We start from the raw sequence: 11266 nt of genomic DNA, 5'->3' as shown, positions 1-11266 counted from the left end.
CACACATACACACATACACACACACATACACACACATACACACACGCAGGCACGCACACGCGCGCACACACACACACACACACACACATACGCGCACACACACACACACAAACACACACATACACACACACACACACACATACGCACACACACACACAAACACACACACACACACACATACGCACACACACACACAAACACACACACACACACACACACAAACACAAACACACACACACTAACACACTATCACACTAATACACACCAACACACTTACGCACGCACTTCATGCGAAAGAATAAGACAGACAAAGGAGATGATGTGATACATTACTTTATTTTAAACGATAATCCGATGACATTTATATATCTTCGGAACTTTAGCCGGGTTTTTTTCAGATTTGAGAACTTTTGTGAAACAGTGCAGTTAATATTTCTCATAACGCCCGCAGATTTTTTTAATGAATTATTGTAGTTGTTTACGTATAAAAGCGCAATTTCAAAATAATAATGTAAACCTGATATAGGTGTGATCTATTTATTTTCAGACATGAAGATCTGACGCAGCTTCATTCAGAATGAAACTGACATTACTTGAGTTGGAGATCTGTGAAGCTGATAATTATACGCTTGATAGATTTTCTCATGCAGCGAAATACTTTTTGGATGAGTTGCTTTCAGACTAAAATAGAGCTTAAACAATGACCACGAGTTGATTACTGGAAAATAAACCACGAGTGGGTATTTGCAGCCGCTTGGTAATTCACGAGTGTGACCACGCTGTTCTGCCCGGACAATGATGATAATTAATTCGTTAAAAAATTGCATTTTTTGTACTCCTTGCAAGAAGGTCAATGACACGTGACTGTATTGAATTGTATCATGTGGGATTCGTTTCAGAAATGTAGATTTGTGGAGCGGTTAGGGGCTCCGCTCACATATGTAACTTCAGCAGGACCGACGACGCACTGCAAATTATCCCAGCCCGCTACACGTTGCATGAAAGGAAAACAGGCCAAGTACTCGTCATAGAATGGCCATTGGAGCATGCTTGTGCGTGTGTGCTGTTGTGGGTTTTGTGTGGGGAATGTATGCGTGCGTGCGTGAGTGTGTGTGTGACTGACTGAGATTGCAAGCGTGCATTTTGCATTTGGAAGGGTGTGTATGGATTGATTGATTGTACTCTGGCCAAAACATGTCCCTAGTGTACTGCACATGGTTGAAATAAAGTCTTATGTCTTATGTCTTATGTCTAATCCCTATCGAGGCATAAATAATATGCAGTGCGTCGTCTGTGCCGCTGAAACTGCGGAGGTATATTCTGCCCATTAGCGTGAAAAGAACCATCCACGGGGCGAGTCACAGGGGCACGGTGACCTGACGCAGACACAGGGCACCGGAACAGGGCGGGTACGGGCACGTGCCGTCAGTGATTTGACAGGGAGGGATCTGTCTGCCAGCTGCTCATCTGATCACAAAGAAATAAGTTTTCAGTTACAAATCGGAAAAGCAAGCGAAAAGAGAGAGAGAGAGAGAGGGAGAGAGAGAGAGAGAGAGAGAGAGAGAGAGAGGGGGGGAGAGAGGGGGAGAGAGTGAGAGAGAGAGTGAAAGAGAGAGAGAGAGAGAGAAAGAGAGAGAGAGAAAGATAGAGAGTGAGAGAGAGGGGGGAGTGAGCGAGAGAGAGACAGGCGGGGAGGGGGGGTGCATGAGAGTGAGACAGAGAGAGAGAGAGAGAAAGAGAGAGGGAGAGTGAAAGAGAGAGAGTAGAGATAGAGATGGAGAGAGAGAGGGAGAGAGAGAGAGAGAGAGAGAGAGAGAGAGAGAGAGAGAGAGAGGGTGCGAGAGAGGGGGGGACTTTTGACTTTTGGATGGTTCATTGAACGTATGGCCATTGGCCCATATACAAACCAGGGACGAGGGGATGTAGGTTAGGGGAATTTTACACATACACACCTCTTACACATTTACCCTCTCATGGTATTATATAATAATCGTTTACAATTACAACGGTTTTATCTATAACATTTCAGCGTTTCAACATGCAGTTGTCGACGTTTTATAGCGTAGAAAATGAACTTAGCAATGAGGCGACACCTATAGCTCTTAACATCTGAAAATGACAAAAATAATGGTAGACACAGAACATACTCACATGCTTCCTATAAATCTTTTTCTTACATCAGAAGATAATGGACAGCATAAGAGAAAGTGGTGTTCATCTTCGGCTACATTTTCTAAAAAAATACAATATCTTGATTCCATAATAGCACTGAATTGTTTAAGGCTGTTATTAATTGGCAATACACCAAGTCTGAACTGTGTAAGTGCTACGTACCTAAAACAATAAATGTCAATATTGAACAAATAACTTTCAACATGCAGCACAGATTTAAATTTAGCGTACAATTCATAACGGTCCCTTTGTGACACTGTGCCGGACCATTCTTGTTTATACATGTCACCCAATCGGAGCTTAAAGACCCTCAAAAACCATTTCACATCGCCGACACCTTGGTTAAGCCATACAAAGTTAAAACCAGTTTCAGACAATATATTGCGGATTTCCGAGGCCCAACACTTTTTTTCTCTTTCATCCATGTAATACAACATTGTATAGGCTTGTTTTGGCAATCTGTCGTCTCTCATCATAAGCAATTTTAACCAATAATTCAAACAACGCACGTAGGAGTTTACAAAAAAGGGGTATCTGCCAAGTTCTCCATAAACCATTCTGTTTGGTGTATATGTTGGTAAATCTAAAAGCGTTTGCATGCCATGATATGCACTTTCTCCATGGTATCTAACCGGGAACAACCCCAGATTTCTGAGGAATACAACAAAATTGGCTGAACTTTTGCATCAAAGATCTTAAAAAAGGTTTATTTTTTTATTTTTAATATGCCCACAAAATGAAATACAGCCTTTTTACTCTTACCCACAAGGTGGTCAGTTCCTCGTCTAAAACTTAACATTGAAGTGAATTTAAAACCCAAATAACAGTATTCATTTACAACTTTCCGGGTAGGGGGGGTGGGTGGGAGAGAGACACTCTTTTCTGACACCCCTCCCCCTCCCTCCTCTGTTCTCTATTTGTCCCAGTGTAACCCTTTTGTGGCTTAGTCTTCCCTTGTCTATGCCTTGGCATTTAAAGTGTATTCAAATGTGAAAACAACAAAAAGAAAACAACAGACAAAAAGAAAGAAAGAAAAAAAATGAAAAAGAAAAGAAAAGAAAGAATGACAAAGAAAGAAAGACAGACAGAAAGAAAGAATGACAAAGAAAGAAAGACAGACAGAAAGAAAGAATGACAAAGAAAGAAAGACAGAAAGAAAAAAAATGAAAAAGAAAAGAAAAGAAAGAATGACAAAGAAAGAAAGACAGACAGAAAGAAAGAATGACAAAGAAAGAAAGACAGACAGAAAAAAATGAAAAAGAAAAGAAAAGAAAGAAAGAATATGACAAAGAAAGAAAGACAGACAGAAAGAAAGAATGACAAAGAAAGAAAGACAGAAAGAAAGAAAGAATGACAAAGAAAGAAAGACAGACAGAAAGAAAGAAAGACAAAGAAAGAAAGACAGACAGAAAGAAAGAATGACAAAGAAAGAAAGAAAGAAAGAAAAAAAATGAAAAAGAAAAGAAAAGAAAGAATGACAAAGAAAGAAAGACAGACAGAAAGAAAGAATGACAAAGAAAGAAAGACAGACAGAAAGAAAGAATGACAAAGAAAGAAAGACAGACAGAAAGAAAGAATGACAAAGAAAGAAAGACAGACAGAAAGAAAGAATGACAAAGAAAGAAAGACAGACAGAAAGAAAGAATGACAAAGAAAGAAAGACAGACAGAAAGAAAGAAAGAAAGGCGGAACGAAGAAGAAACAAGTCGCGTAAGGCGAAATTACTACATTTAGTCAAGCTGTGGAACTCACAGAATGAAATTGAACGTAGTTCGCCGCTAGTGCAAAAGGCAGTGAAAGTGACGAGCCTGTTTGGCGCGGTAACGGTTGCGCTGTGCTTCATAGCACGCTTTACTGTACCTCTCTTCGTTTTAAACTTTCTGAGCGTGTTTTTAATCCAAACATATCATATCTATATGTTTTTGGAATCAGGAACCGACAAGGAATAAGACGAAAGTGTTTTTAAATTGATTTCGAAAATGTAATTTTGATCATAATTTTTAATTTTTTTAATTTTCAGAGCTTGTTTTTAATCCAAATATAACATATTTATATGTTTTTGGAATCAGAAAATATAATGAAGAATAAGATGAACGTACATTTGGATCGTTTTATAAAAAAATATTTTTTTTACAATTTTCAGATTTTTAATGACCAAAGTCATAAATTATTTTTTAAGCCACCAAGCTGAAATGCAATACTGAAGTCCGGCCTTTGTCGAAGATTGCTTTACAAAAATTTCAATCAATTTTATTGAAAAATGAGGGTGTGACAGTGCTGCCTCAACTTTTACAAAAAGCCGGATATGACGTCATCAAAGACATTTATCGAAAAAATGAAAAAACCTTCCGGGGATATCATACCCAGGAACTCTCATGTCAAATTTCATAAAGATCGGTCCAGTAGTTTAGTCTGAATCTACACACACACACGCATACACACACACACACACACACACACACACACACACACACACACAGACACACACACACACACACACACACACACACACAAACACACATACACCACGACCCTCGTCTCGATTCCCCCTCTATGTTAAAACATTTAGTCATAACTTGACTAAATGTAAAAAGGGTAAAGATACTGGCAGTGTTTTATCTTATTTAGGAAGAAGGTACAAGTTGCTGTGAGCAATTTCTAACCATTGTCAATCTTTCGGCTTGAAACTAAATTACCCACACTAGAAACCCTGTGCCAATCTTACCTAAACTGAGACTGGTAAGGCCGAGCTAGCTGAAACTTCTAAACCGAGGCTGGTCGACCTGTTCTTCGCAAAAAACATGCGACCGTAGAGCCAAATTTGCATAAAACCGTGTTTCTTTCATTTTGAATATATTTTAAAATCAAATATATTATTTTATAAACTTTTCGATTAAGGAGATAGAAAGAATACAATTAAATAACTTTAATGATCGTTTTTGCAATTTTAATTCAGGCATACTTTTTGATTAACTACATAATTTTTCAGCTTACAAGCTGAAATAGAATAACACTAGTGGTACCCGTGCTACGCACTTTGTGTGCTGCGCATGCGATGTCATTTTGTTGGTTATGTGCTTGTGAAAATGTTGTTTGCACCCCTCCCCCCCCCCCCCCCCCCCCCCCCCCGCACATTATCCCGCATATAATGAATTATATTCTCTTGGTGAAAAATAAAATGTTAACCCTTACACCGGTGCAATTCTGTAACACATGTTACATAGCCACTGGTGAATTAACAGAGAGAAAAATAACAAAAAACAGTCATATAGGTTTTCGCATCAATGGGAGGTAATCGGAACTGACCAAAAAGACTGCGCGACCGCACGCGACTATACAAACAAACAAAATAAAATACAGCAGGTATGACGTTTGCATGAATCCATGATTACGTCTACATGAACAACAGTGATAAAAGTGCGCATCTCTTCCCAGCCGTGCAGCGCCTTGAAAGTTGGAAGCATTAACATTTAAACGGGTAAAAAGCCATCGTGAAGATACGAAAAAAAGTATGACGTCTAAAATACTTAATGATTCAAACGCATAGTATAACATATGTAATTGACAACATTGACAACAGAAAATATATACATGGTTCACACACACAATCGAGTGCACACATCCATCCATGCTTATTTAAAGTCATGTACACACACACACACATACATACATACATGGCATCAAGCAACACACAATTAAATGACACATATGGAATATGGAAAACGTATAATGGACATGACCATGGCAAGTAATTTACACCGTTACCTACTATAAAATTGATGATATATATATACCACTCACTTGCTATTCGCCTAAAAGCTTGCGGTGTGCTGTGACACATATAAGAAACCAGAAGAAAAAAGGACTTTACTTTGGCGAAAAGAGCATATGCTGCTTATTTTTGTACATAACTGCTATAACTGTATTTTTTCCGAACACTTACATGTAAAAAACATAGAGATATATCTTACCATTTCACTAAGACAGCCAAAATAACGGTCAAATTAAGGGGAGATCATGATGACGTACATGTCTATGGTTGCACCGGGGGAAAATATTTAGTCGCTGGAACCTATAAGGTATAACACATGTTACATAGCCACTGGTGAATTAACAGAGAGAAAAATAACAAAAAACAGTCATATAGGTTTTCGCATCAATGGGAGGTAATCGGAACTGACCAAAAAGACTGCGCGACCGCACGCGACTATACAAACAAACAAAATAAAATACAGCAGGTATGACGTTTGCATGAATCCATGATTACGTCTACATGAACAACAGTGATAAAAGTGCGCATCTCTTCCCAGCCGTGCAGCGCTTTGAAAGTTGGAAGCATTAAAATTTAAACGGGTAAAAAGCCATCGTGAAGATACGAAAAAAAGTATGACGTCTAAAATACTTAATGATTCAAACGCATAGTATAACATATCTAATTGACAACATTGACAACAGAAAATATATACATGGTTCACACACACAATCGAGTGCACACATCCATCCATGCTTATTTAAAGTCATGTACACACACACACACACATACATACATGGCATCAAGCAACACACAATTAAATGACACATATGGAATATGGAAAACGTATAATGGACATGAACATGGCAAGTAATTTACACCGTTACCTACTATAAAATTGATGATATATATATACCACTCACTTGCTATTCGCCTAAAAGCTTGCGGTGTGCTGTGACACATATAAGAAACCAGAAGAAAAAAGGACTTTACTTTGGCGAAAAGAGCATATGCTGCTTATTTTTGTACATAACTGCTATAACTGTATTTTTTCCGAACACTTACATGTAAAAAACATAGAGATATATCTTACCATTTCACTAAGACAGCCAAAATAACGGTCAAATTAAGGGGAGATCATGATGACGTACATGTCTATGGTTGCACCGGGGAAAAATATTTAGTCGCTGGAACCTATAAGGTATAACACATGTTACATAGCCACTGGTGAATTAACAGAGAGAAAAATAACAAAAAACAGTCATATAGGTTTTCGCATCAATGGGAGGTAATCGGAACTGACCAAAAAGACTGCGCGACCGCACGCGACTATACAAACAAACAAAATAAAATACAGCAGGTATGACGTTTGCATGAATCCATGATTACGTCTACATGAACAACAGTGATAAAAGTGCGCATCTCTTCCCAGCCGTGCAGCGCTTTGAAAGTTGGAAGCATTAAAATTTAAACGGGTAAAAAGCCATCGTGAAGATACGAAAAAAAGTATGACGTCTAAAATACTTAATGATTCAAACGCATAGTATAACATATCTAATTGACAACATTGACAACAGAAAATATATACATGGTTCACACACACAATCGAGTGCACACATCCATCCATGCTTATTTAAAGTCATGTACACACACACACACATACATACATGGCATCAAGCAATCAAGCAACACACAATTAAATGACACATATGGAATATTGAAAACGTATAACGGACATGAACATGGTAAGTATTTTACACCGTTATCTTCTATAAAATTGATGATATATATATACCACTCACTTGCTATTCGCCTAAAAGCTTGCGGTGTGCTGTGACACATATAAGAAACCAGAAGAAAAAAGGACTTTACTTTGGCGAAAAGAGCATATGCTGCTTATTTTTGTACATAGCTGCTATAACTGTATTTTTTCCGAACACTTACATGTAAAAAACATAGAGATATATCTTACCATTTCACTAAGACAGCCAAAATAACGGTCAAATTAAGGGGAGATCATGATGACGTACATGTCTATGGTTGAACCGGGGGAAAATATTTAGTCGCTGGAACCTATAAGGTTATACGGCGACTTATCAGGTGATAATGTTTCGAACTATTTAGTAAACAAATCTATGGAATATTTTGGAGTTCCATTAACAGATAAACAGATCTATCTATCTTCTTATTATTTTAGGTTCGTCTGGGGTAGAGAAATAAAACACACAGCTAGGTTCGTCTGAGGTGCGGTCGCGTGTTTAGTCGAACCGAAAGTTGAAGAAGAACCAATCACAGATCTCTTTCGCCGCGATGTCAAAGTTCAGGTCAAAGTTCACTGTTCTCTGCTCAAATTTGCGAGACAAACCTCTTCAAACTTTGTTCGTGGACAAAATTGGAAGTCGGGACCTAGCGGAATCGATTTCCTGGGTCACGTTGGCATAGCAACCGAAGGAGAAGGCACAAATCCGCGCGGTTTGGTGACAGGAATCGAAAAACCACCGAAAATCCTACCAGTATTATATAGTAGATTGTCTGGTCTAACGAAAGATTCAAAACATGCGATCACCACAGTGCGCCCTCAACTATTAAACTAAAAATAAAAGCACTAAGCAGAGTCACAATTCTTTCTTTCATAATTATTTGCATACCTGTCCAAAAACTAACTTTTTTTTTATCATTATAACTAATTTTGAAACTTCGGCAATCTATCTGTCCCGGTTTTTATGAAAGAAAGAACGAAAAAGAGAAAGACAGTCACGAAAGGAACTCTTTTTTTTAAGGAAACAAAAGAAAATGTACAAAAGAAAAACAGATCATACGAAAACGTATATTTGAATTTAGTAGTAATCAAAAAAGCGAGAAAATTAGAAATATACATATGTCTAATAACAAAAACAATCAAGACACTAATCTACCTGCTCCCCTAGGCCCTTGAATGTTTGGATAAAAATCACATCAAAAGAGCAGAGTATATTATTTGATCGAATACAAAATTAAAGCTAAGAAGTATTTGAAATAAAGCTTTGAGCAGGGTTAAACCCTGGATACATGCGCTATATAAATATTATGCATTATTATCATTATTATTATTATTAAATATAAGGGGTCCTGATTTGGCCTATAATTATGGTCCGCTGGACCCAAAAAGCAACAACTAACTAACTAATTAATTAAATATAAAATATCTGTAGCTTCAGTTACCGTCAACTGGAGACGCCAAGGTCACGGTCACTAAGTTCAAGGTCATGAAAACAGCGATTGCGACTATGATGAACACGCGCATGATGATCCGTATGTCGTTGTGTTACCTGTTGATACAAATTGTCATAAAACAAACAAACCCATAAATCAATAATCCAAACAACAAGATGACTGTGGCTGACAAGAACAAAGTTGGCACGTGATGTCCGCTCCAAGTTAAAAAGTTGAAAAAAAGTTGAAAAACAAAGGCATTCTGTACTCGCCTATACAGGGACATCACACAAAAGAGAGAGAGAGAGAGAGAGAGAGAGAGAGAGAGAGAGAGAGAGAGAGAGAGAGAGAGAGAGAGAGAGAGAGAGAGAGAGGGGGGGAGTGAGAGAGTGAAAGAGACACAGACATAGAATGAGAGCGAGAGAGTTGAGAAGAACAAAGTTGAACAAACACAGGCATTCTGTACTCACCGATACAAGGAGAGCGCACAAAACAATGCCAACTTTTCGCATATGAAGGGTGCTTCAGTTCTTACAAACAAACATATCTACAAAGGAAAACAAAGAGCAAGAGCAGCATGGAACCAAAAAGGAACGACCATTTTTTTGAAGGGAAACATAAAGGGAAGGAACTCTAGTCATACATGAAAATAAAAAAATTACAGGGGAAAGAAGTGGTTAGAGAATGTCACGGACACACTCACACCGACGAAATTGTAATTTCATCATGCAAATAAAATCTGAAAAAAAAACATGGGAGAAAAAAAAATGAATGTTTAAAAAAAATCATTAATAATAATATCAATACAACTCATAAACAAATAACAAATTCTGTTGGTCAAAAAAAAAAAAATAAATAAACAAACAAGCAAATAGATACATGTATAAACAAAATAGATAAACACACACACACAACACACACACACGCACACACACACACACACACACACACACACACACACACACACACACACACATATATACACACACACACACACACACACATACCCCACCCTCACACACACACACACACACACATACCCCACCCTCACACACACACACACACACATGCGTGCGAGCATTGCGAATCAACAGTAAAATAATTCAATAAATCAATCAATAAGAACATATATATATATATATATATATTATATATATATATATATATATAATATATATATATATATATATATAAATATATATATAAATATATCCGGACATAAAATCAATCAAAAATTCAATCAATCAATGAATGGATGAATGGATGAATAATAAATACTGCTCACTTGATATCTGAAGTCTTTCTTGATCGGTTGCTTACAACGTTGGTAAACGCAATGCTGAATAGGTCAAACACAGCAGCATTTATATTTAACGTAGGGAAGATGGAGATGGTGCCTAATATATGCGTATGATCAGTCCCGTTTTTGTCAGGTATAATCCGGATCTGGTAACCAAATTAATGTTATGTTTGTTTCTGCTGCTATCGATGAGCAGAGAGAGAGAGAGAGAGAGAGAGAGAGAGAGAGAGAGAGAGAGAGAGAGAGAGAGAGAGAGAGAGACAGACAGACAGACAGACAGACAGACAGACAGACAGACAGACAGACAGAGACAGAGACAGAGACAAAGACAGAGAGAGAGAACGAGAGAGAGAGAGAGAGAGAGAGAGAGAGAGAACGAAAGGGGGAGAGAGGGGAGTGAGAGTGAGAGACAGATAGACATAGAGTGAAAGAGAGAGAGAGAGCGCGCTGGACAGAGAGAGGGATAGAGAGAGAGGGGGAGAGAGAGAGAGAGAGAGAGAGAGAGAGAGAGAGAGAGAAAGAGAGAGAGAGAGAGAGAGAGAGAGAGAGAGAGAGAGACAGAGAGAGAGAGAGATGACAATGACAATGACAAATTCTTTATTTACGAGGGTAGTGGCATAAGCAAACAGGTGCTTTTTTACATCCAGCCCTCGCCCATGGGAGGGTTTAATCTAATGATAATACGTTTCAAAAAAGTTGGAATATCAATTGAAGAAGTAATAAAAACAAACGATGAACGATTAACAGACTAAAAAAACAACCAAATATATACATACAAGCGAACATTATAAGATGTTTGATGGGTTGTTGACAGACCAGCTTTTTTGTCGTCCGAGGGGGAGCATATCGTC

The 11266-nt window shown here is 37.9% G+C and overlaps 1 long non-coding RNA gene across 1 annotated transcript; it reads right to left on the bottom strand.

The window, feature by feature from the left end:
- Positions 1 to 317: 317 nt before the first annotated feature.
- Positions 318 to 10556, bottom strand: LOC138955176 (uncharacterized). Its single transcript, XR_011452129.1, has 3 exons — positions 10401 to 10556; positions 9125 to 9231; positions 318 to 1467 (listed from the first exon to the last, which is right to left on the bottom strand). It is a non-coding gene; the product is annotated as an uncharacterized lncRNA (long non-coding RNA).
- Positions 10557 to 11266: the final 710 nt, after the last annotated feature.

Source organism: Littorina saxatilis, unplaced genomic scaffold (assembly GCF_037325665.1).
Source record: "Littorina saxatilis isolate snail1 unplaced genomic scaffold, US_GU_Lsax_2.0 scaffold_2313, whole genome shotgun sequence".
In the NCBI taxonomy this organism is placed as follows: Eukaryota; Metazoa; Mollusca; class Gastropoda; order Littorinimorpha; family Littorinidae; genus Littorina; species Littorina saxatilis.
The sequence above is the reverse complement of the archived record's forward strand: the minus strand, read 5'-3'. Positions and strand labels throughout refer to the sequence as shown.